Source organism: Vulpes vulpes, chromosome 16 (genome assembly GCF_048418805.1).
Source record: "Vulpes vulpes isolate BD-2025 chromosome 16, VulVul3, whole genome shotgun sequence".
In the NCBI taxonomy this organism is placed as follows: Eukaryota; Metazoa; Chordata; class Mammalia; order Carnivora; family Canidae; genus Vulpes; species Vulpes vulpes.
This window is the reverse complement of record NC_132795.1, coordinates 90,811,352-90,837,855: the sequence shown is the minus strand read 5'-3', so window position 1 is coordinate 90,837,855 and position 26,504 is coordinate 90,811,352. Positions and strand designations below refer to the sequence as shown.

Below are 26,504 nucleotides of genomic sequence, written 5' to 3'. Positions count from 1 at the left end.
TGCCTTTGGCCCAGGGTATGATCCCAGAGACCCAGGATCGAGTCCCGCGTCCGGCTCCCTGCATGGAGCCTGCTTCTCCCTCTGCCTGTGTCTCTGCCTCTCTCTCTTTGTGTCTCTCATGAATAAATAAATAAATAAAAATCTTCAAAACAAAAAAAAAAACAAAACAAAACAAAAAAAAACTAAGGTTAAAAAAAAAAAAGAAACAAAAACTAAGGTTAAGTTTACTTTAGAACCAGAAGTTAGTTTCTCTTCAAACCAAACTGCGGGATTCCACGCTGGCAGTGTCTGAAGACCCAGACCTGGGCATGTTGACTTAGCAGTAGGAGAACCTTCTCCAAAAAGGCCCAACTTATCATGGATTTTCAACTCTAAACCTCCTCTGGCCCGAGCAGCACAATCCGGGGGTTCATCCTTCCAGATCATCAGCGCCAGGTTTCTGAGGGCCCGGGGCTGGCCCTGCAGCATCGCACACGTTACCTCTTGATCTGTGTGATGTGACCAGACGGGGGCTATGGGATACCCATTCTGCAGATGAGGAAACCGGTCCCCGCAAGGCGAAGCCACCGGCCCAAGGCTGCACAGCCGGGCCATCGGGGCGGGGACTGAACCCAGGTGCGCCGGTCCCTGCGATAACCGAGGCTGCTCCCGGATGGGCAGAAGGAACCCGGGAGGTGGACGCGCAAGGCAGGCCTGACCCGCGACGGCTGCCCCGCTCCCAGGGGGGGGGGCTCCAGGCCCGCACACACCAACGACGCCCTCCGGCTGCCCAGGCCAAGACGGGCTCCGAGCCCGGGGTGCTGACCTCGGCACCTCACAGGCACCGGGGCCCCTCCCGCAGGCCTGGGCGCAGGGGCGGGGAGGGGGGGGGGCAGCATCCCCACTGAACAGCCCGGGAAGCGGCCAGGTCAGACCGAGCCCTGTTACAGAGCAAGCCCGGGAGGGGTGAGGGGGGCCAAGGCCTTGGCTCCGTCCCTCGGCAGGCCCTTGGGGGAGGCCACAGCGACGTGGCAGGGAGGACGGGCCGGAGCAGACCCCGCAGCCCAGCCCGGCACCCGCCCGCCCCGGAGGCCCCCACCGCGGCGCCCAGGAGGCCGGCTGCAGGGGGCGGGGGGGGGGGGGTGCAGGGCCAAGCGGGCCGGATGTGCTCGGCGGACCCGAATACTCCTGCCCGGCGCTGTCGGGCCACCCCCGGGCGCTGTCGGGGCACAAAGACGTGGGCGCCTCCGGCCCCTGCGCCGCCTCTGCAGGCTGTGGTCCCTGCACACCGGCGCTCGGCCTCCCTGCCTCCCCCCAGCCTCCCCCCCCCCCCCCCCGCCTCCCTGCCTCCCCCCAGCCTCCCCACGCTCCCTGCCTCCTCCCTGCCTCTCCCCTACCTCCTCCCGGCCTCCCAGCCTCCCAGCCTCCCCCCACCCTCCCTGCCTCCCGGCCTCCTCTCAGCCTCTCCCCTACCTCTCCACCCCCCCCCCCCGCCTCCCTGCCTCCCTCTGGCCTCCTCCCCAGCCTCCCTCTGCTTCCCCTGCACCTCCCCACCTCCTCCCCACTTCCCCCTGCCTCCCCCCCCGCCACCCCCCCTCCCCGTGCTTCCTCCCTGCCTCCCCCCTCCCTCTCTGCCCCCCCCCTCCTGCCCGTCGCCCTCGGGACGCCCTCCTGGGTGCTTTGGGAGCACAAAGACGCGGATGCCTCGGGCCCCTGCGCCGCCTTTGTGGGCTGCGGCCCCTGCACAGCCGGGCGCTCGGCCTCCCCCGCCTCCCCCGGCCTCCCCCCTGCCTCCTCCCAGCCTCTCCCCTACCTCTCCACCCCCCCCCCTGCCTCCCTGCCTGCCCCCAGCCTCCCCACCCTCCCTGCCTCCTCTCAGCCTCTCCCCTACCTCTCCAACCCCCCCCCCCCCGCCTCCCTGCCTCCCTCTGGCCTCCTCCCCAGCCTCCCTCTGCTTCCCCTGCACCTCCCCGCCTCCCCCGGCCTCCCCCCTGCCTCCTCCCAGCCTCTCCCTACCTCCCCCAGGCCTCCCTGCCCCCCTTGCCCCCCACTTCCCCCCTCGCCCCCGGCCTCCCCCCGCCACCCCTTGCCCTCCCCCCGCCCTCCTCCAGGTCCCCCCCGCCCTCCCCCTGCCCTCCCCCAGGCACCCCCCCGCCTCCCCCCTGCCTGCCCCCGGCCCGGTGGGGAGGACGGCCCGCCCCTCGCAGCCACCCTGCGGGCCCCGCCCTGGCTGCGCCTTCTCCAGGGCTCCCGCCGGGGCCCCGACGCCGAGGGCCGGTGGCTCCGACCGTGACGCGGCGACGCGAGCGAAACCGGAGGCGCCGGGAAGCCGCGGCGGCCGGACGAGCGTTAGCGCGGGGGATGGCGCCCCCTGCTGGCCGCACGCGGGGACGCAGCCGGCGGCCGCCCTGCCCGGACCGCGACCTGGAGGGCAGGGGCGGGGGGGGGGGGGGGGGGGGCGGGGGTAGGCACCCGGACACCCCTGGGCGTCACCAGCCCCGAGTTCTAATTCGGCCCGAGACCACCTCCCGGCAGTGCGGCTGCCTCAGCCCTTCCCGGCTCTACAAACGCCGTCAACGCTTCCAAAGTTCCAGAAGGTGAGCAGGAGGGGGAGGAGGAGGAGGGAGGAGGAGGGAGGAGGAGGAGGGAGAGGAGGCTGCCGGTACGCAGCGGCTCCCCCTCCCGGGCCTACCTGCGCTCCCAGGCGCCTCCGGGCAGGTCCTCTCCGAGCCGCCACCTCCAAGGCCTGCGCCCCCGGGAGGCGGCGGCCGCCACTCACTCCCCTCGAGGCGGAGGCCTGGGCCCCGGCCAGCCCCTAATCCTTGGAACCTGTGAATGTTCCTTGAAATGGCAAAAGGGATTTTGCAAGTGTGATTAAATTAAGGGGCTTGAGATGGGGAGATAATCCTGGATTATTCAGGTGAGTCTTAAATGCAATCACAGGCATCCTTACAAGAGGGAGGGAGATTTTGCTGCAGAAGAGAAAGAAAAGCGGGGGGAAAAAAAGAGAAAAACGTATTACAAAGGAACGGGGCGGGGAGGGATGTAAGAGGCTACTGCCTCCTTTAAGGATGGGTAAGGGGCCAGAGGCCAAAGAACGCAGCTCTAAAAACTGGAAAGGCAGGAAGTGGATGCTTCCCTGGAGGCTCTGTTGATACCTTGATTTTGACCCAGTGAAATCGATTTCAGACTTCGGATTTCCAGAACCATGAGACAATAAACGTGTGTTGTTCTGAACCATCCGGTTTGTAATAAGCAGCTTCAGAAACTGGTGCACGGCCTTCTACCCTCAACTCTCGTCCTGGGCAGTTGAGATTAGGCAGTTAAAAAAAGAGACCCCCCAGGGAGGTTTATAATCTCCTTCTCTTGGGAGTCTAAGAAGCAACAACCAAAGAGACATTTCGCCACAGAAGATAAATGAATGACTTATCCGCACATGAAAGATGTTCCATCAGTAGCATTAGGGAGGGCAGGAGATCATTAAAACCACAAGGAGATACCACACACCCAGGATGGCTATAATGGAAGTCACTAACAAGCTTCGGCAAGGATGGGGTGGGGGTCTGCGATCCTCAGACACCGCTGGTCGGTTGGTAAAATGGTGCGACCACTTTGGAAAATAATTTGGCAGTTTCTTTAAAAGTTAAGCAAAAATTACCGTATGACCCAGCAATCTCACTCCCAGGAATCTATCCAAGACAAGTGAACATTTATGGGGCGCCTAGGTGGCTCAGTCTGTTCCACTCAGTGTCCAACTCTCGATTTCAGCTCAGGTCACATTCTCGGGGTTGTGAGATCGAGACCAGCATCAGGCTCTATTCTGGACATGGAGCCTGGCTAAGACTCTCTCTCTCCCACTCTCACCCTGCTCACACCCTGTGTGTGCCCTCCCTAACAAAAAACAAACAAAAAAGGTGAGTGAACATTTATGTCCAAAGGCATGCATGCAAATGTTCACAGCTGCATTATTCATAATAGCCAAAACCTGGAAATAACACGCACGTTCATCAACAGTGAATGAAAATGTGATAAATACAATGAAATATTGCCAATAAAAAGGCAGATTACAGACATGCTACAATAGAGATGAACCTCCAAAACACTATACTAAGTGAAGGCAGATCCAAAAGACCACATATTCTGTGATTCCATTTATATGACATCTCAAGAGATAAACCCATAGAAATGGGAAGGTTATTGGTTGCTGGGACTGAAGGTGGAAACAGAATGACTACAATATACGTAGAAGGGATCTTTTTGGGATGAGGACAGTGTTGTAAAACTGGATTGTGATGATGGTTGCACAGCTCACTTAAAATAGGTGAATTTTAGGGTATGTAAATTATACCTTAGTAAAATTTATTTAAAAAAGAAGGTGCAGCCCAAGTACATAGGTTGATGAAGGCTCAAACCTCTTAGGAGTGTTTCCATTTTCTTTCTTTAAGAAAGACACAGAGAAAGAGGCAGACACAGGCAGAGAGAGAAGCAGGCTCCCTGCAGGGAGCCTGATGTGGGACTGGATCCTGGGTCTCCAGGATCACACCCTGGGCCAAAGGTCGTGCTAAACCACTGAGCCACCCAGGCTGCCCAGGAGTGTTTCCATTTTAAAAGAGGCTCATGGGGCACCTGGGTGGCTCAGTGGTTGAACATCTGCCTTTGGCTCAGGTCATGATCCCAGGGTCCTGGGATCAAGTCCCTCATCGGACTCCCTGCAGGGAGCCTGCTTCTCCTTCTGCCTATGTCTCTGCCTCTGTGTGTCTCTCAAGAATAAAAATAAAATAAAATAATAAATAAATAAATAAACAAACAAACAAACAAATAAAGCAAGCTCATTAAAAGATTTCAAAACCTAGAGTATGGTGGCAGGCCAAGTGACAACTGGCCAGCCTTGTTCAGGTCATGCTGGTAGGCGGCGTCCTGCCACACCAGCAGGTGATCCAGCACTACTGGTGGCCTCCTTTATATTCTGGGGCACAATGAGAACAAAGCTGCACACTTTCCTCTCCCCACCCCTTGGCTAGGGCCCCAGGCAGAAGCTGGTACCTGCCTTACGGAGCCACATTCATGCCACGGCACTCCAGCCCTCATGCCTCCACTTTCTAGAAGGCAGGCATAAAAGCTGCTCCATCCCACCCCCACAGCCAGTTAAGTCCAGCTGCAGCACTTAGAGCTTCCTCCTCTGGGAAGGGCTCCGTACTTCATCCCACCCAGCACTTCTCATGCTCCATACAGCTGACAAGCAAAAGGGAGCATGGTGAGGGCAGGAACCATAATTTAAGACTTCTGGCATCCTCTCCAATGTCTCCTCCACAAAATGCCAAGTGTGGACAAAGAGCTGAGCAATATACAATACAATGACTTATAAGTAATATATATTTGGTCATTCAGATGACCAAAATACATCTCTCAGGTGTATTTGGTCTTCATCAATAGTTCCTGAAAATGCTTCAGGAATGTGAAGGTAAAAGCGGTGTCTTGTTATTAATAAGGTAACTTTCAGACCCCACCCAAGGGCAGGGGTTGGTTGCCAGGAGGACCAACCATGTGATTAGGGAGTTTGAATTATCCCACCTCCCAATGCCCCCCTGCCATCGCCCCCTCCTCGGGAGGGAAAGGGGGCTAGAGATTGAATCAGCCAAAGCCCAATGAGTTAGTCAATCATGACTATGTAATGAAGCCTCTATAAAAACCCATGGGGACACCTTTCGGTCTTTTTTAGAGAGATTCCACACTTGGGAAACCGGAATGCTCCCATGTGCCACCAAGCCAGGCCCCAAGCTCCATGAGGAGAGAAGGTCCTTTGTTCAAGGCCTGGCCCTATGTAACTCTTCATCTGGCTGTTGTTGATTTGTATTCATCACATGCTTTAATAAACTGCCAAATGTAAATAAGACATTTCCTGAGCTCTGTGAGCAGCTCTAGCAAACTAATCAAACCTAAGAAGGAGGTCACTGGAGCCTCCAATCTGTAGCCAGTTGGTCAGGAGCACAGGTCACAACTGGGGCTTTCGACTTGTGTCTGAAGTAGGGGGTGGGGGGCAGTTTGTAGGACTGAGCCTTTAACCTGGGGAGTCGGGTGGCATCTCCAGGTAGGTAGTATCAGAATTCACTGGATTCTCAGATACACTTGGGTGCCTGAGAATTGCTTCGTGTTGTGTATGGGGGAACTCTGGCTTTGGAATTAGGCCTGAGAACCTTTAAAACAAATGGTAACCACCACGTTTTTGAAAGATAAAGAGCCAAACATTAGTGGTAGATTTTAAAAAGATGATCCACGGCAGCCCGGGTGGCTCAGCAGTTTAGCACCACCTTCAGCCCAGGGCGTGATCCTGGAGACCCGGGATCGAGTTCCACGTTGGGCTCCCTGCGTGGAGCCTGCTTCTCCCTCTGCCTGTGTCTCTGCCTTTCTCTCTCTCTCTCTTTCTCTCTCTCTCTCTCCCTGTGTTTCTCATGAATAAATAAATAAAATCTTAAAAAATAAAAAATAATAAAAAATAAAAATAAAAAGATGATCCAGAGAGCTGTATTTCTTTTAATATACAAAAGGGTTTCTTTTTTATTTAGGGTCAAGCTCTAGGGCTGTAGTAAAACCTGGCACATGTGGTAATGCAAATGGAATAAGAACAGAAGACTCTCTCCATAAAAAAAATTCATAATCTAATAAAAACACAACCAAGTATGAAGGAAAAAAGAATCAAGAGTTCTCACCCTCTTCTTTTAGGGGAGTTTAGCAGTTCCCTAGCCTGTCCATTGATAAACTCATTCAACTTCGTAAGTTGGTACGATGTGCATGGTGCTCCCGTGGACACCTCCTGTGGACCACACTCATCACCTCAAGTGTCTGGGTCACCAGAAGTCTACCTCGGCCCTCTGCTGGGATTATAAACTGAGTCTTGATGCAAACCTCCTCTCCCCCCGCCCCCCAAAAGCACACAGGCCTCCTCCCCAGGGAGAGTTGGGAACCACAACACAGTTGGAATCATAAAAAACAGAAGTGACAGGCAAGATCAGAATCAAGGTAGTTCTTCCTAAATTCATGAGTGTGTGACCTGACAGTGAGGTTTTTACCTCCAAAGGATGACTCCACTCCTGCCCTCCTTTCTAGAGGCAGTAGCTATGCCCAAAGCCTCTCTGATTGCTCTACCCACACCTGCAGTCCCCTGTTTTGAGAAACATTCTTGCCTTGAGCACCATCTGGAACCTTTGCATGGGGCTTAGGCTGGTAGAGGTTGAAGGGAAGGTGTCTGCAGAGGTCCATCAGGTCAAAAGCAGGTGCTATAGGCCGGCGCTCCTGCGGTGCCACATTCTGACCCACAGAATTTTCCTTCTTAATGTAGGTTCTAGTCAAGAGCCACATTGAGGTCAACAGCCAACATGAGCAAGGCTTCAGTGAACACAACAACTCCAACCAGCAAGTCCAGGTAATTAAAGGATAACTCAACTCCTGAAATACAAAGAAACATTAAAAAAAAAAAAAAAAAAGATAACCAAATGACAGTCCATTATCTAACAGACTCTCAAAAGCACCTTCAGGGATTTATACTCTTATCCCCTGTCCCTAGCATATTGCCTGGCACGTTAGTAGGTACTTATTTTTTGAGAGAATAAACAAAGGAACTGACTGCTAATATTTTAGCAAAGCCAAAGCCAGACTTGTAACAAAATGAATCTGGTAATGTAATGACTTGTCACCAACTTTGGCTGTATACCTCCCTCAAGAATCCTACTCATGTACACAAAGTTAGCTTTGAAAAATGTCCCACATCCTTTTGCAATGTGGAATCTAAATTTCCTATGAGCTAATAACTAAAGGTCTTCCATCTTAGGCATACCAGAAATTAATTTTATCTATTTTTTAAAAGACAGAAACCGTTAAAGTTGAGACCATTCACCAAGAGAAGCACAAGGGCCAGTTGTACTCCAAAATGTATCATCATCATGTAACTTACTATAGATCCAAAGAACTATAACTGGTTTGCATACCATCTAGAAACTATCTTTAGGGCAAAATCCACAGATGCCAGATTTCTGAAACTTCAAGGTGGCTGCCTCACAGAACTTATTTCACCTTGACTCTTGTCACTGCAGGCAATGGACTGAATGTTTATGTCCTCTCCAAATCTGTAGATTGAAATCATACCCAAGGTGATGGAATTAGGAGGTGAAAACTTTGGGAGGAGGGGATTAGGTGAAGAGGGTTGAGCCCTCAGTGGATGGGATTAGTATCCTTTTGAAAGAGGCCCAAGAGACAGCCTTGCCCCCCTTCCACCAAGTGAAGACACAGCAAGAAGACGGCTGGCTAAGAACTAGGAAGCAGGTTCTCACCAGACACTGAAGGTGCTGGAGGCTTCATCTTGGACTTCCCAGCCTCCAGAACAATTTCTGTTGTTTATAAGCACCCGGTCTATGGTATTCTGTAACAGCGGACCAAATGGACTGAGACATTGCCTTATCTAGTCACTTGGAGGGCACAGGAAGAGAAAAAACATGGAAAAATTTCAAATTGTTGGTCACAAGTAGATTCCGAGTCATAAGATATTCAGCTAATACATACTAAGCCCGTATTTTGTGCCAAACTGAATCTCCCTTTGAGACATAAAAACTAAGAAACACACACACACAAAAAAAAAAACCTAAAGAACTATGCAAACAGCATTGCAAGATCACCCGCCTGCCCTTAGAGCCCAATAGCATCTTTGCTGGAGTTTCAACATCTAGCATGCAAGGAGCCAGACAAAACCTTTGATGTCTGGTTGAAGCTTTTGTTCAAGACCCGAGGACCAAGGTCACACAGCAAGTTGGCAAGAGGAGAAAGAGAAATCCTGTCCATCGATCTGCCTGTGATGGCACCAGGCAGTTTATATTAATTCAGAGGTGACCGTACCAAGTGGATCACCATCACCAGCAATAGCTCCTTTAAAAAGCTAAGGGCATCAGCTAGTTCATTACCAACTGCTCTATGGCAAACCGGCTCAGAAGAAGCTCACTTAATCCCGTGCAAGTCCCCGGCCAATTTTATCTTTGATAAGAAAAGTCTAAAAGCAAGGGCATGACAGAGCCTTGGGGGAGACAACGAGATGTTCAAGTTCAATGCTACATACACCCACTTCTGATCAGGGTCAGGACTGGCATCCTTAGGGAAGTGCTTCAACACCAAAGTTTGCAAAGGAGAAGTCAGCACAGCGAAGATTCTTATAGTAAATGGTTTTATGCCGTGTTCCAAGTTCTAGAACTGATTCTGTACTTTGTATCCTCCCGAGAATGTTTGCTTTTTGGTGTTTTGTGGCCAGAAGCATCAGAATGAGAGCTCAACCCTGATCTGAGGATGGTACAGATCTCACAGGAGATCCCAGCAGCTCGTAAGCGTACAAACAAGAGGGCATCTGGGCAACCAGTGCCTTTGTGAGGAGTGTGCACACACAGCGTGCCAGGCTGCGTGGGGTATGGTCTTCATACTCCTTTTGGCAGCGACATTAGTAAGAGCCAAATCTGTTCACACATTCTGCTCCATTATCACAGAACTCCAGGCCAATTTCACACTCGTTCGCATCTAAAAATAGAAGAATAGACTACTCTGGTTAGTCTCACTCTCTGGTCCCTTCTGCTGTACTATCCTCCAAACTATTCCAAAGACTGATCATCTGCCTTTTCCTACTCTTGCTGGTCTGGTGCTGTTCCTTGAACACATCAGGCCCAACCCTGCCTCATGGCCTCAACACCATCTGGAGGCCGGCCTCCTCCCCCGGCTGGCTAGCTGCATGGCCCTCTCGCAGGGGTCTTCCCAACAAGCCTTTCCCTTCCGGCCTTTAAACTACCGTGATGACCACATTTCTCAGTAGAACCTATCAGCTTATCAACTAATGTACTCTAGTCGTCTTGCTTGTCTCTTGGCTAGACCGTAAAGTCCATAGGGAAGGAATTAGTCTTTTAGGTCCACTATTGAACCGTGAGTACCCGGGACAATGCCGATGCATAGTGGGAGTGTAATAAAATATGACATAAATAGATGAACTACTAGCCAACCCTCCCGTGGACTGGGAGGCAAGCATAACTTTTCCATGATGAAGACTGAGAAGGGGCCTGCTCTCCACAGGAAAGGACATGGCCTAGCACCAGGGGACTTTTCCTATTGACTCAGCCCTGTCTGAATCATGCTGTAATTTTCCAAGCATAGTAAATACCGACTACCACCAGCTGCCAAGAAACCCCTCCCTCCCCCCAAGAAAAGGGCCTCTTTTCTCCATCTCATGGGTTCCTAGAGCATCCTTGATGAGGGTCCTTAGCTGGTAAGATAGAGAACCAGGCACACTCGTTGCTTGAGATCTTAAGTGTAACCAGAAAATGTGTGTGATGTCCACAGCATCTTTCCTGAGAATGTTTTGGGAGAGAAGAAAACACAATCCAGATACCCTTGGTAGAGGAATATTCCTTTCTGAAGAATGTTCAATTTAGACAATATAGTCATAAAACTGTATCGTAGATGGTCGAATTCATCAATTTAGTTCCTTATCCAAATTCTGGTCTTTTCCATGAAGTCACAAGCCTTAGTTCTTGTCTGTAGAAGAGTTTCTCTCTCTCAAGAAAATTTAGCCTGAGGAAGTGGTTTTTTAAATCACGCTCTCCCTAGGATGTTAGCTGCTCCAGTTTATTTTATTTTTTTCATTTGTTTTTATTTAAGTTCAATTTTGCTCGTTGTATTTTACCAAATTGTTCTCCCATTTACAACAAGGCAAGGGAAAGTCGTGTCAAGATCTTGTCTAACGCTCTAGTTGTTTTGGTTTTTTTTTTAGGATTTTATTTTTAAGTAATCTCTACACCCAGCCAGGTGTCCTCTGACACTCTAATTTTAACACTTGATAGGATTTCCCCTTTTTATTTCAGGTACTTGGACTATATATAAATGATTTAGGCTTTCCCCCGCCCCCTGAAATGGAATAACCACATATTAACACATCTTGAATAAACAGCTAAACCTCCAGCACATGTGCTTTTCCATTCTAGAGCCAGCCTGCTCTCAGCATTTTGGGATGAACAGTAGTCCTTTCCTCCTAAGCTCGGTAAGCAAAAGCAGAGATCGTATGAGACCACCCTTTGCTCTTTATGACAGCTGGTCAGCACTCAACACATCCCTACCAACTGATTATGGAGGCTGCCTTCAGCCCCCAAACGCAAGGGAGTATTGCCCCCATCCCCACCCCTGCCACCAAAAAGGTCTGGTGCACCGCAGCCCTAGGTAGATAGCCGTGGCTTATCTCTAAGTCTTTTTCTGAATACATTTTTCTGAATACAGAAGCTAAAGGCAACGTAATTCTAGAAAAGAACCGCTAAGTGACAATCCTTGTTAAAGTCAAGTCTTCCTGAGAAAAGGAAAGAAACTTATGTTCTCATGAGTGGCACCTGCTACAGATCTCTTCCCTTTCGAAAGACAAACGAAAACCCACAATGCTACATGGCCCACACACATCAGTGTGTGCGCTCCCATTCGTGCTGTAGGCACACAGGCTTGTGTATTTTCAGAAATTTGTATTGCTATAGTCTTTGAGTGGCTAGAAAGGAGCCACGTGGAGGGTACTGGAATTTATTTGATCTTCTTCATCCCTCGTATTTCTGACTTTTGTCATAATAATCCTGTGATAAACACAGTGCTATGTGAGTTGTCCAAGTTCTATCTTTCCGATTTCTAGAAGGGGGATATGTGAGCCTGAGAACCATTTGTTTCAAGCTCTTGATATATCTGTTAACCTGTTTTCCAGAAGGTGCAAGATAATCTATAGCCCTGTAAGCAATGTCTCCTACCCACTCACACTTGCTAGACTATATTACATGCCATCCACTGTTCTAAGCTCTTCGCATGAACAATCTTGGAAGTAAGTACTATTATTCCCGTTTTCTAGAAGAGGAAACTGAGGCATAGACACTATCCCTGATCTTATTTTACAGGAAGAAAGCTAGTTTGAGGAAGAATTATATTGTCAACCCAGGGTGAACACAGGGGAAGCAGAGTTAGGGCACTTAGCGATGCTTCCTAACAGCCTAAGATTGTATCCATCTGAACTCTGAGGACATAGGGGTGAGGGATGGGTGCTCCTCTGTACCATTTAAGTCCTTCCCCTGAACAGCTCAGCAGCCAATTCAGAGATCCGGCAATCGTGCAACTGGTAGTGGTATCCCCGCCAATTAGGTCTCAGTAAGTTAGAAACGTCTAGAACTAGAACCTTCATTAAACTCACGTGTGGACTTCATAAAGCTAAGATAAGAAAACAGATTTGGAATGGGGACTTTGTCCAAAACTCTATGAGGGACTCAGCAGGGACTAGAGCCTAACCACCTAAACCCCAGTCTGTCTGACATCCCTCGCTCATGCCCATTGCCCCTCACTTGTGTTCCCTGACTGCAGCCAGAAGGTAGACCAGCAAGTCCGGGGGAAGGAGGACAGTTTCCCACCTGGGTGAGGGCCAATAGCCAGGAGAGGGAGGAGAAGGAGAAGGGAGAGGGAGGGTGGTGGAGAGAAAGAAAAAATGCAGGTGTGCAGCAGTGGGGATCCCCAGCAAGGACTGCTGACCTCATCACTAGAACAGGAAGGGTCTGTGGACACACGGGTACGTAGCCCAATCCTCAGCTTCCCACCTGCTTAGCTTCTCTCACCACAGATGTGAACCCTTTGAGAGAGCCCCCCACTCAAAGACTCTTTGAGGTGGTCTGACTCAACCATCACTGAACTGCCAGAGACAGGCGAGAAGAGACCCCTGTCAACGAAGCACACCAACAAGGCTTTTGTCTCACATGCATCTTTGGGCTTTTACCACCCCCCGCCCCCACCCCTGCCACCAACCCCCTCTGACCTGAAGCATGCTCTTGTGGCTTGCACGTACGTCTGTGTTTACATCAGACTTGGGAAGAGATTCTCTGACAAGGGCCCCAGGGCCATACTGCTCTTCAGGTCAGGCCTAGGAAATACAAAACCATAGACACCATACCCTAAAAAGATACTGAGTTTGAGTACTTGTAAGGTTGGGGAGGCACATAGCTTGAAATTCTCGATCAGAAAGGCTAATTTCTGGTCCATTTCCTGACGTGCCTAGTGCAAACCATACTTTGTGAATATGCCCAACTACACAGCCCCCTTCTGCTATTGGCTTATACGACGGCTGTAGAGGATTCGGGTCTGTAACCATGATTAGTGGGTTTAGAATACATCTAGCACTCTCCAATTATGAAATCTCACCTCTTGGGTTATGCTGAAATGCTAGAAAAGAGCCATTTCCAGAGAGTAAGTAAGGTATTGTTATATCTTCACGAGTCACAGGAGAAAGTGAGAGAGAAATTCGGTTTTGCTCTCCTGTTTATAGGAGTCAAATTCCTATAGTGTTTCGCACTTAATGCAGACATTGATAGTGGTTTAAGGAGTAGATGAAACATATTCAGCTCACATTCTGTGCCAGGGTGCTGATGTTCAATACGTTCTGTATAATTCAACCACTTGATCCTCAGGATCCCTGGGTGGCTCAGTTGGTTGAGCGTCGAACTCTTGGTTTCAACTCAGGTCGTGATCTCAGGGTCGTGAGATCAGCAGCACATCGGGCTCCGTGCTCAGTGGGGGAACTGCTTCCTCCTTCTCCCTCTCCCTCTGCCCTTCTCCTCTGCTTGTGCACATGTATTCTCTCTCTCTCAAATAAATAAGCAAAATCTTTTTTAAAAAGTCAGTTAATCCTCACAACCCTGAGGTACTATCATTTCCATTTTACAGAGTATGAAACAGAGGTTGAGTGACTTACCCCAGGTCACACGGCTAGAAGGCCGCAGAGCCAGAATTTAAAACCAAGCTGTCTGGCTCCAGACTCTGCATGTAGAGCAAAACCCCTTGTGAGACTGTATGTGGGTTTGACTTCCTTCTCCTATCACCGGTGTCGAGGTGCTTGGGGTACCAGCTGCAGAGGATTAGGGACAGCAGCATTTTATATAGTGGAGTCTCAACTGGCCTTCACTCTTTCTTCCATGACCAAAGACTTATTTTTTATTTCTGAGAGAAAAAAAAAAAAGAGTCAGAAATAATCATGACAGAGTTGGAAGGGACCCGAGAACCTGCCTGCTTCCATGACCCTTCCTCCCTTGTTTGGAGAGTCAAACTCTGTTCTCTGTGTCTTTGGGCACTTAGAGCAGTGAGCATGCTGCTCACGACACAGTCTAATCCATCTCAGAATAAGGAGGTAGCTTTCTCAATAGTAAAAAGGAAAACTTCTGACAGCATTTCAAATCCAGCAGCTGCCAAGTTATCCTTTTCAATAATCTTCAAGACTCCCCTCTCTCCTGATAACTCTGCCTGGGTTCCAGCTTGACAAAGCTTGTCAAAGTTGCCTTCAAAGTATGTTTTTCGGGACAGAGCTGTAAAAAAAAAAAAAAAAAAAAAAAAAAAGAATAGAGCTGTGTCAGCCAGGGTAGAAGTACAGCAAATAAAGGAGGATTATCACCTCCCTTGATCTACATCATCTACTTCTATTAATATGGCCCAAGTGTCTGCTCTCCAAACAGTTCTGAAATAGCCCTGCCTGTGATACCCCATCTCACCTCCTAATCCCAATTACCCTCCAACTTCTAAATTTGCCTCTTGATGCTAACTGACCAAAAAGAGGCTTTTGAGGAAGGAAACACAGTGATAACCCTCTAGGCCAGAGCAGAACATGATCTTGAAACCACGGTTTTGTGGCCTTCAAACCCAATAAGTGATCAAAATAATCACAAGTCAAAGTCTCAAAGCTTCAAGGTTTGAACTGTTTTCAGTTCAAACTGAAAGTCTTAACTCCATCAACTCCTGTTGCCAACCCTGAGGCTGCTCTGTGTTTCTGGCTCTTCCCACCTTCAGACTCTACAGGATCCTTCTTCCCAACCCTCCTGTGTTTGGGAATGCTTGAGCGTCACTCCTGGACCACAGCATTTAACTGCTATGCAAACACAGACCCTCCAGAACTCTTCCTCTCTGGTGAGGCACACAGGAGCTTTGGGCTGGCTCCCTGGGGCCTGTGGTGAGCAGAGCCCGCCTGCCCCATGTGACGCCCGATAGCCTGAGTGAAAAAAACGTCTTCCTTTATTCCAAGCCACTGAGATGAGATGTTAGGGGTATTTGTTACCACGGTATATAACCTAATGTGTCCGACTCCATTATTAAATTCCTGAAAGGAAAAGAAAGAAAGAAAGAAGAAAGAAAGAAAGAAAGAAAGAAAGAAAGAAAGAAAGAAAGAAAGAAAGAAAGAAAGAAAGAAAGAAAGAAGAAAGAAAAGAAAGAAAAGAAAAGAAAAGAAAAGAAAGAAAAGAAAAGAAAAGAAAAGAAAAGAAAAGAAAAAAGAAATTCCTGAAAGGAATGGAGTTTCCACCCAACATTTCCTAGATCCTTCTTTTTTTTTTTTTAATTTTATTTATTTATTAATAAGGGACACAGAGAGGCAGAGACACAGACAAAGGAGAAGCAGGCTCCCTGCGGGGAAGCAGGACTCGATCCCAGGACCCCAGGATCATGCCCTGAGCCGAAGGCAGATGCCCAACCCCCGAGCCCCCCAGGTGCCCTCCCCAGATCCTTATTATACCACCTAGTATCTCCTGAGAGCTGACCCTCTCCCGATACTTTTCCTTCTTTTTCCCAATTGGGCTTAAAAATTCTCTTTGCAGTGAAAATGCTTAGGATCATAGAAGCCCACCTGCTACTGACAAACCAGAAAGACCATCTCATCCTAAAGTCTGACACAACAGCTCCTTCTAGAATCTATAGCATCAACAGAGACCCTTACCACCCTCAGGGCGGCCCTGCCCTCCAGCTGCAGAGATGAAGCCCTCCTCAATGCGCAGGAGCCCAGAGCAGGGGGGGTGGGGGTGGAGGGGGTGCTGAGGAAAGGGAGGGTGAGGCCGTCAGGACAGACTGAGGTTCTGTGTGGCCGCAGGTGTTGGAGTCAAGCTCCCCCTAGGAACAGCTCTCTGTGGGGGGCAACGGCTTCACTGCAGGGGGAGTCAACCCAGAAAATGAGAAATTTTGTAAACGGCCTCCGGGCAGAAGCCCTTCCAGCCGCGGATGTGAGATGTGACGTGGGCCGTGACGGAAACCAGGAGGGCCTACTCCCCTAAAGAGGTACCAAGTTGCTGCAATTTTGTTTCCTGCTCGGCAGGGTCCCCAGATACCCAAGTGCCAGGCCTTGGGGGGGGGGGGGGCTTGCCTGCCTTCCGGTCCATTAGGTACCTCATGGCACTTAGGGGGTGCCCAGGGTATGCAGCGCCTACTCACCTAGAGTAGGATCAGCTTCCTGGGCTCCCCCTCACCCCCCAACTCCCCAACTCCAAACCATGGGATCTGAGGAAGACAAGTCTAAGCAGCCTGATAAAAAAGATAAAAAAAAAAAAAAAAAGCAGCCTGATAGGACTCTAAAACCTAATATTTTGTTGGCAGAGTAGGGTGGGGGGTAGTGGAAAGATATGGGGGGGGGGGGTGGAGAGAAGTACATATTTTCCTGTGAGGACTTGGGAGGGAATACCTGGCACTCATGAACTCGTTGGATCTCCCTTGATGGAAATAAGGAAAGCATCCAGAACTGAGAACATGACTTCAGAGCATTTTTTAAAGCCACTTCCCCTCACTCTAAGCCCTTCCTCACCAGGATTCCATAAAGCCTCGTCATAAGCTCTTATTCTGTTGGATTTATCATTGGATTTCCTGAAGTCCCTAAAACGATACTCCGAGGAGAGGTGACATTCATCTGACATTCATCAGCTGTGTGCCAAGAACTTTCTGGGCCCCACAGTAGATACCAGCGAACACATCAGGTGACCTGTCCTCGCGCCACTCACATTCCAATGAGACATGCCGTAAACAAGAAAACTGCTGATGGCGATGAGTGCCCTGAAAACTAAACAGGGTGATGTGACATCGACTGCTGGTGGCATCGGAGCTGAGACCTAGAGGGACGAAAAGGAGTCGGGCAGGTCAAGGGCTACTGCTGCTCTGGAAGTCAGAAAGTCAGGCTCAGTGAGGGACACAGCCCAGGTGAGTTTCCAGGAAGGGAAGGGAAAGGGGGGGGGAGAGAGGGGGGAGGGAGGGGTGGGGAAGGCAAACCTCAGACTAGTCCTCTTAGGCCTGCCCCACTGCAAAGCAGCACTTAAAACAACCCAACTTGAGGTTTCAACGCTTGAGGAGCCCCTCCACCATCCGCCACAACAAGATGGCAGCCCCTCGTTGCCTGTCCTTCCCACGTGCTGCTGTCCATAACCAAGGTTGCGATGGCAAGGCCATCAGTGGTAGAAGTCTTCACCACTCAGCAAGGGAAGGAAGCACTGGGGGCTTGGGGCCTTGTGTCCTGGCCTTGTTGGGGACAAGGGTGCGGTCCCCCACAGGACAGCTGAGGGGTCACCTGTGGCCCCACAGAGCAGGCCATGGGGCTGGGTGACCACCTGGTATTTCTCACCCCTCCACCCTGAAGGTGCAGCCTGGCTGTGGCCAGTGGGTGGAAGGTCCTGGACGGTCTGGTGCTCAATCCTGGCTTCCGCAGCACTTCCCCAAACCGGGGGCCCCTCTGGGAGGGATCTGCTCTGCCAGTGGTCAGGCGAGGAGTCTAGGCTCTCTGCCCTGGTCACCCTGTACAACATCTGAGCCATTTCTCTAGATTTCTCTTTTCAGGGGCAGTTGCAGACCCGACGCTGTCTTCTCCTTGCCTGGAAAGAACCGTGAGGACTTGGAGGGCCATTCTGAGGGGGCTGGCAGTGGACAGTCCACCAAACCATCCAATACAGGTTTACCCTGCAATTTGGGCTTTCAGAAACCAGTAGTGAGTGAGTAGGGCTTTTGTTAGACCCCTTCCTCCATCCCATGCCTCGCTTAGCTGTAGCCCTTGGGCTATGAAGATTTCACCTCTGAAGAAAGGATCTTCTTCCCACCAGGTATAAGGGTAAGGGAGTACAGATGCCCTCTAGCCCCCGTGGCTTCCTCAACCTCTGCCCTTCTGCGTCCCAGACCCACGTGGGTGACACTCGGGTCTGAGATGGTTTCTAGCTGCCACTTTGGGGCCAGGCCAATGAGGCTGCTCATTACCAGGGGATTCTCTGCTCACAGGGGACTCTCTCTGGGGCTTGGCAAAGACATAGTACTGGCCTCGGAATACACTTCTGGGGGGTCGGGAGGTCAGTCTCACAGAAAGTAGCATCACGTGGGCAGCCAGTGCCCGTGTGCCAAACATCAGACTCCCAAGGTGTCTGCACACACGACAGGCCTTCATTTCCACTGTGGAGGAGGCTCCCCAGACAATGACCTCATCCTGGCTCTCAGGAGTCCTCATGGCCACAACCCATGGACACAAATGACAACACACCTGTCAGGCCTGGGCCAGATGGTCCAGCTGCACCAGATGTTTAGCGGCTGGCTGGACAGATTCTGTGACAACGAAAACCCCCCAAATGGGTCCCTCAAAACCACATGGCACCTTTGGATTGAAACATATACTACCTTGATGCTTTGCCTTACCTCTGTGGAAAAAGGAATGAGGGGAAAGGGAGTAGGAAGGATGAAGAAGGAAACAGGCTGTGGAAGACCCAGCTAACAAGTCAGAAGAACACTATAGATACAACCCTACTCCTCCCCAACTAAGACAGAAGGCTCACCTTGGGCTGTGCTTAAGGGACAAAGCTACTGACTTCTCAGAAGGCACTCAGCTCATGGGTCACCACCTCCAGAAACTTCCCGCCTACTTCCCCAGAACTCCTCCTTGGGAGGAGTTGGCCACAGTGCCCTGAGAGTCCTTGCACCCTGACAGTAGTCACACAGAGCATTTGTCATGGGGCATCTGGCCAGCAGCAGTTTGTCCCTAACACCTCACTGTGAGCCACCAATGCTAGAAGCTGGCCGCCTCCCAGTGGCTACTGCCCAACAGCACACTCAAGTGCCTGCTGGATGCAGTGTGGAGTTGCCATGTCCACAGCCTCTGCTCCTGAACAGAGAGGCAGACATCACAGGGGCTGAGGGTACACTTGTTTCCCACCCTGACCCAGACCTGGGAAAGCGATGAGGGAAGCAAACTGTCCAATCCGCGGTTTATCAGCAAGTAAGGCAATGGTGACACTTGGAATATCCCCCTGCGAGGTCTCTTAAGAGGGCCTTCGTGGGCCTTCTACCACCCGCGGCAGGTGCTCACAGCTGGGTTGCATGTGAGTCACCTACCATTTGCCTCTTCCTTCCGGCTGCCCTGAAGTCTCTCGCCATGGCCTCGGTTCTCAGAAGCCATGGCTACTAACTTGGGCAGCGAGCAGCTTTGAGAGAATAGGCAAAGCCCAACATCTAGGCCCTGTGAGAGCCCCTCTCTGCCCTGCAGTGAACCAGGTCTAAGCGCTCCGGGAAGGGATCCCCAGGCAGCCAGGTAGCACTGATGTGGAACACCCTGAGGAAAGCTGCCTACAGCCTTAGCTCCCTGAAGAAACTGGGAGTTTTATCCAATTCTGCAAAGTTAGAACTGCCACATTTAAGCAGACATGGCAAGAAAATACCATGACAAAATACCTGCGTCTGGCACTCCAGGTGACTGGGAGCTCTCCAGGACGCTCCCCTTACAGAATCAAATCATGAATTTCGTGCATACACACAATTTTTCATTTGCAAGGAGGAGGGCTCTATGTACTCCTTCCCTGCCTTACTCTCCAGAGAAAACCAGGAGGGAGTTAGAACAGCGAGAACTTGCTAGAGACATGTTGACCTGAGGGTGGTTAGGGACACTAAGGCCCAGGGCTGGCAGCATGATGAGGTCAGGAGTCTGGGACTGGTGCCCTGAGGAGAGCCCTGGAGGAGCTGGTGTGCTTCCAGATTGGTGCATGTCAGCCTACAAACAAAAGCGCATCCTCTTTGAAAGAAAGCATTCCAGTTTAGGCCTCGAGCAGGGGTCCATAAACTATAGCCCACAGGACAAGTCCGGCAGCTGCCTGCTTTTATAAATAAAGTTCTACTTGACAACAGCCAGGTCCATTCATTTATATGAATGTTGGAAGTATTCTATAACCTGTTCCGCCCTGGGAATAACTCAAAAGCAAAAGCAGTAGCTACTCGATACATGTGGCCACTGTGAACATGAAATGTGGCTTATGTGACCAAAGAACTGAACTTTCAACTTTAAGTTTAATTAATTTTAATATAAATAGCCACATGTGGCTATTAGCTATCATAGATTAAGATAAAGCCATTTTAGCAAGTTGACAAGAACCAATTCACACTCAAAGATTTCTTGGAATTATCAGTTAAAGATAATTATATGAAACAATGTTTAAAGAAATAAAGGACATAATCATGGGGCGCCTGAGTGGCTCAGTCAGTTAAGCATCTGACTCTTGATTACACTTGGGTCATGATATCAGGGTTGTGAGGTCAAGCTCTGCTTCAGGCTCTGTGCTGGGCATGGAGCCTGCTCAAGATTCTCTCTCTCCCTCTTCCTCTGCCCCTCACTCTGCCAAAAAAAGAATGAGAAAGGAGAGAATCAAAGCAAAAAGATATGTTGGGAGGGGCCCCTGGGTGGCTCAGTTGGTTAAGCGGCCGACTCTTGATTTTGGCTCAGGTCATGATCTCGGGATCATGAGATGGAGCCCTGAGTCAGGCTCTGTATTTGGCGGGGAGTCTGCTTGAGGTTCTCTTCCTCTGCCCCTCCCCCTACTCTCTCTCTTTCTCTCTCTAAAGTAAAAAACTAAATCTTAAAAAAAAAAAAAGACATATTGGGAATAAACAGATTGAAAAATAAGTGAGTTTATAGAAATAAATAACTGAACTAAAATTTCATGACTACCGATGTCTACAATATACTTGAAATTCATCCAAACAATAAGATGAATAAATGGGTGGATTGACAGTTGGGTGGGTAGACAGATATGATAAAGTATGGTAAAATGTCAATAGCAGAAGGCAGGTAGTGGGTATATGGCTATTTGTTGCAAAGGTCTTTTAATTTGGTCATGTTTAAAAAATAATAAAATGTCAGAAAAAAAAAACTAGTCATGAATCAAATAAAGCACCCAAATGCAGCACAGAGAGACATGTATATGAAAGTATGAGAGAAGTTAAGAGAGTCTTAGATATTTAGGGGTACCTGGCTGGCTCAGAAGAGCATGCAACTCTTGCTCTTGGGGTCATAAGTTCAAGCCTATGTAGGGTATAGAGATTAGTTTTTAAAAGAGAGAGAGAGACTTAGATATCTAATTGGAGCTCCAGAAGAAACAGAGAATAGAGGAAAAAAAATATCTGAGGAAATGGTTGCAAGTTTCTTTGAGCAGATGAAAAACATGCACCCACAAATCCAGGATGCATAGTGTAGCAACTCAAGATGGCCGTAAAAATCTTGCCTCTCCACTCATTGAAAGGTGGAGTCTAACCCTTATCCCCCTTGAACCTGGGTTGGCTGGGGTGACTTGCTTACATAATAGGCCACAGTCAAAGTCAAGCTGTATGATCCCCAGGCTAATCAGAAGCAGATTTTCAGCTCCCACCTTGGTCTCTTGGAAACCTCAGGAAAGCCAGCTACCTTACAAAAGAAATCTGACTAGAGAGGTCTCAAAACTACATAAAGAAAGCGGGACGTATCTGCACCCAGCCTCCCGGATGTCCCCACCAACATTCATGTTATAAATGCACATGGAAGTCATTCTGGACCCCGCAGACCAGTACAGTTATCAGCTACATATCACCAAGGGACTTCAGTCCATCCCATGTGGAGCGGGAGGACGGCTCTGCTGTGATCTGCCTAAATTTCTGACCCACAAAAGTAAGAGATTGAAAAAACATTGCTTCTTTAAGCCATTAAGTTTTGGGGCAGTCTGTTACACAACTAGCTAGAAGACAGCATTCCCAAGCAAAATTTAAAATAACAAAAGGAATACAGACAGACATAATAAAATAGGAAAACATTAAAGACAAAGAGAAGATCTTAAAATAAGTCCAAGAAACAGGATTGATCAACTTCAAGAAATGTCACTGAGCAGACTTTTCTGTGGAAGCAATGGAAACCACGAGACCAGGGAGTCATTTCTTAAAGATTCTCTTGAAAAAAGTAACTGTCAACTTAGACTCATGTACCCAGCACAACTATGATGAAAGAACTTGGAAGACGTTAGATAAATAAGAGTTTATCTCCAATGCCTCGAAAGAAATTTCTTAAGTTCATCTAGAGAAAGATGGTTTGAAATACAGAGAAGGATGTGAATAAAATGCTAAGTACTTACTAAAGTTGTTCTGGAGTAGCTCAGGCTCCAGAAAGAGTACACCCTCTTCCTTGGGAGACAGAGGGGACATAACAGTAGGCGTCCCTACTGCTTGGGCTCATTTCCCAGAAGGGGAGCCTGGAAAGCTAAGGACAGACACTGGCATGTCCCAGGCGAAGTCTCTCCACACCTGCCCCAGGAGATGGTAGACTGCCAGGGCTTAGCTTCCTATAAAGTGAGCCCCTTGGAGGGCTGGAAAGCCATTTCAGCGTGTTCCTCAAGGGTCTCCCCAGAGGAGGCCACTGCACAGCTGGTTTGCTGCTCTGAGGCCAACTAAGCAACTATAGAAGCAAATGCCTTAGGCCCTGAGGGAGCTGCATTTCCAGGGGAAGGACCAGAGGATGTGAAAGCCAGAACCTGGGAATAACTCAGAAGCAAAAGGATACCGGTGTTCTTCCGTCCAGTCTTCTTCCCTCAAGCAGGTTTGTTATTCTGTGCTCTCTCTGCCACAGGAGAAGATGGGAAATAAGTTCCCACTTCACCTTACGTAGTGAGGACCAGGCACTGAAACACTGGAAACTCTGTCCTCGGGCTCAGGTCAGGAAGTACTCACTAAACTTTTAGAATCTAGCTCTGCTCCAGTCAGATTTGGAAAGAGAGGGCAGCCCGAGTGGCTCAGCGGTTTAGCGCCGCCTTCAGCCCAGGGTGTGATCCTGGAGACCCGGGATCGAGTCCTGTGTCGGGCTCCCTGCATGGATCCTGCTTCTCCCTCTGCTATGTCTCTTTCTCTCTCTCTCTCTCTCTCTCTCTGTGTGTGTGTGTGTGTGTGTGTGTGTGTGTGTGTGTGTGTGTGTCTCATGAGTAAATAAAATCGTTAAAAAAAGAAAAAGATTTGGAAAGAGAGCCAGACCAGCCAGCAAGCTCTGCAGAATTGGATTGCAGGTCTGGGGAGTTCAGCAGAGAGGCCAGCAGTCACTCTGCTCTTTCCATGACTGGTTAAACCCTGGGAAATGGCTGGACTTGGGGGACCAGGGGAAGGGCCCACCTCCTAACTCATCTCCCTGCTTCAACTCTATGGAATGGTCCATTCTGCAGAGCAATTTCTGTTCAGACATACCACACCTTTTATATCTCAAAACTCTCCAGAAGCCTGCCCTCACTCAGGCTTCAGTCCCCAGAGGACGCAGCAATGAACAAAATCAGAGTCTGTTCTTCTATGTAGCTTATGTCCTAGTGGGTGTGATGATCCCTTCATTAAGATCTAAGTTCTAGGAAGAAAAACCTAAGAAAGTGGTGGGGAGGGGACTATTTTTGACTGTGATTAGAGATGATTTTGCCGCATCCCTGGGGCTTAGAATAAAGCAGTGGTAGCTGGTCACCGAATGCAGGCTGACGATGTGACTAAGGGTCTGTCAATGATCTGATGCTGTGTCACTTGGCCGGGACATAAAGACAGTAATCATAAGACCAGCGGAGGGACCTACAGGGAGAGGTCACAACGTAGGTTACACAAACCTCAGACCACACAGCTCCTCTGTCTCTGTGGGTAATAACCAGAGTCCACTGTGTAGACACGGATGCGGAGTAGGACAGTGGCCTTCAAACTCGAGTGAGCATCAGAACCACCACGTGGCGGGCTTGTCAAAGATTCCTGGGCCATGTCTCCAAGCTTTGATTTAGTAGGTCTGGGCTGGGGCCTGAGTGTTTGCATGTCTGATAAGTTTCCAGGTGATCATGATTCTGGTCTGGGTACCTCACTTTGAGAACCATCAATGTAGGTCAAACTACATAATCACCTTGGTTCATCTCTGCCCAGGAGGAGAAGAAAGCCAGCATGCCTGCAGTTCCTTACACCACATGGGTGGTGATAGCTGGTCTTTGCTCATCATGTGCCATCCCTCCTCTCCATGTCTTTGCTACCCTTCACGGAAGGGACCCCTTCACCTCCTAGCTAAACGCTGTCAAACTCAAGTCTCACCTCTGTGGAGCTCCCCGTGGCTACACTGACTCATGATACCCTCCCCTCTCCTCCCACCTGTGCAACTGCTCTTGGGGTTTAGCCACTAGATCATCTTTCTAATCACTAACTTTCCTAAGTACTACGCGCTTGCCTCCCGTCATCTCAGACCAGGAGCAGAAGGGCAAGCCCAGGCTGCAAATGTTCCCTACGTGGGCTCAGAACCATGGCTGGCACGAGATTCCACAGAGCCCGCTGCTGTGTTGCTCCCACTATCCGGAGATGACGCCCAGCCCGAGGAACTCGCAGCTCTCTAAGTAGCCCCCAGGGGTATCTGGTCCCAGGACAGGACTTCATTCTGGGTCAGCTGGAGACAGAAGAAGGAAATGACAGTGGAAAGTTCACTCTTTCCCTCCAAAGCTTCTAAATCTAGGCTTGCCAAATATACACAAGCAGCCTTCTCTTTAGACCCTTCTCCTAAAGCCAACACAACAGGCGTCAAAGGCAGAATGTGTTCCGGAAGACATGCTGTTGAGGGTCAGCCCCCCACGGCGTCACCAGGTGGCCGAGCAGGTGTTCCTGCGGTGGTTCTCAGCACTGGCTGCAACTTAGAATCTCCCGGGAAGCGTGTAACATCCAAATGCCCAGGCCCCCAACTAAGTCAGGGTCTCTGGGTATGGGATCCAGGCCTTGGTATTTTTCAAACTCCCCAGGTAATTCTCATGTTTAGCCAAAGTTGAGAAAAGCTTCTGCATTCTCTCCTAACTTCGGGCCCTCAGAAGTGTCAGTGTAGAGAGTTCTCCATCTTACCTGGATCGTTCATTTGGATGGTGGTCCTAGTGCCTGACTACCCCGGGTTGCTCCTCTCTGAGACCCAACTCCACACAGGGTTGGGAACACTTAAAGAAAGATCAACTACCAGGCCAATGGGCTTCCCCCGAGGACCCAACCTTAAGATTTTATCTCTGCATTGGAAAGTGTGGTCAGGTTTGAGTTTCTAAGAAGGCCAAGAACCTGCCCCCAGGCCTGGTTCCTGTGCCCGAGTTTGGTTAGAGAACGAGGTGCAGAAGCTGGTGGAAGCTCCTCTGGGGACGGGACTAGCTTAGTAGGGCTCTCATTTTAGTTCCTCATGATTTCCTGAAGTTTGGGAGTAAAGGTAGAAGCAGAAGACACCAGAATCAAAGACTTAATCCTGGTCTTAGAAGCATCATGATTGGATGACCACCTCCTTGCTCATTTCCTCAAGGGCCAAGGTCCCAAACTGTTGATGACAACATAGACTTTATCCCCATTCTGCGAACACACCCGACCAGTTTGTGTGCCTACAGCGTCACCCACCTGTTAAGAGCTCTTCTGCCTGATGTGGTGGCCTAGCCTCTCCCACAGACAACAGGTGTCCTGGGGTCAGCGACTGAGCCTTACCAGGCCCTAAGCCAGCCTCCTGCAGCCAGAACCCTGCAGGGTCTCCAGGCACACTGATGAGTTGGTAAAAAAAAAAAAAAAATACAGGCAGCAATGTTTGGAGAAGAGGAAGGCTGTCATTCCCCCTCTAGGGGCTTTCCTGAGAAGTAAACTTGATTAAGGGCACAGTGGGTGACGTGCAGCAAGGACGCTGCGTGGGGTAGGTGTTACGAGGGTCACTCACCATGGTCCAGGGGCCCGAAGTCTGCGGGAGACATGCCTCCTGGTGGGAACGGGAAGCGCTCGTTCTCCACAGAGGCCTGCCCTTGGGCCCCACTGCCTCGGGGCTCCCCAGGAACCCAGCCCTCTGCTTCACCCCCTCATGGGGCGGGGGGGGGGCCGAGGGGCTCTGAACAGCTGTTGATCTGCCCTTTGGGGGTCTGAGGCCAGCCCCAGCCCACTCGGGCACAGCTGTGCCAGCCACTCCGGGATGGCCCCTTCAACCAGGCTCCCTAAGAGGTGGCAGGTGGCAGGTGGCAGGCGGGCCCTCCCCCCCCCAGGGACCGGCTGGTCCCCACATACGCGCCACCTTCTACTAGGGCCCGAGAGCCAGGCCAGGTGTGGGGCTGGACCCGAACCCCAACTGCAGATGTGGGCCTAATGAGGCTCCCATTCCGCAGTAGGCCGCCAAGGGCAGGTGATCCTCCACGGGGGCCGCAGTCGGGACGGGGGCAGGTTTGTCAAGAGCCACTGCGGACGGTGCCAGGGCCACGGGGGGAGTCACTTCACCCCCGCCCACCCTGCCAGCCTCCCCAGAGGCTGAAAGCGGAGGAAACAAGCCCACAGACTCCTCCTCACTGACTTCTCAGCAATCCCCGCACCCAGACTGGGCAGGACCAAGGCTGGGGATTCCTCTGGAGTGAAAGCAAGATGGATCTGGAACTTTTTTTAAATAAATCTGGATTTGTTGA

General features: G+C 50.3%; 2 long non-coding RNA genes across 2 annotated transcripts in view; one reads left to right on the top strand and one right to left on the bottom strand.

The window, feature by feature from the left end:
- Positions 1–2,439: 2,439 nt before the first annotated feature.
- LOC112915285 (uncharacterized) lies at positions 2,440–26,504 on the top strand. Its single transcript, XR_003234037.2, has 4 exons — positions 2,440–2,576; positions 7,316–7,399; positions 16,616–17,001; positions 17,618–26,504. It is a non-coding gene; the product is annotated as an uncharacterized lncRNA (long non-coding RNA).
- LOC112915286 (uncharacterized) overlaps positions 7,296–26,504 on the bottom strand; it is a 31,728-nt gene continuing 12,519 nt past the window's right edge. Inside the window, exons 3-9 of the long non-coding RNA XR_011997958.1 lie at positions 13,754–14,360; positions 13,409–13,645; positions 12,821–12,925; positions 9,080–9,528; positions 8,304–8,438; positions 7,962–8,099; positions 7,296–7,422 (exon numbers count right to left, since the gene is read on the bottom strand). This is a non-coding gene — a long non-coding RNA (uncharacterized lncRNA). The remainder of the gene's footprint in view (positions 7,423–7,961; positions 8,100–8,303; positions 8,439–9,079; positions 9,529–12,820; positions 12,926–13,408; positions 13,646–13,753; positions 14,361–26,504) is intronic.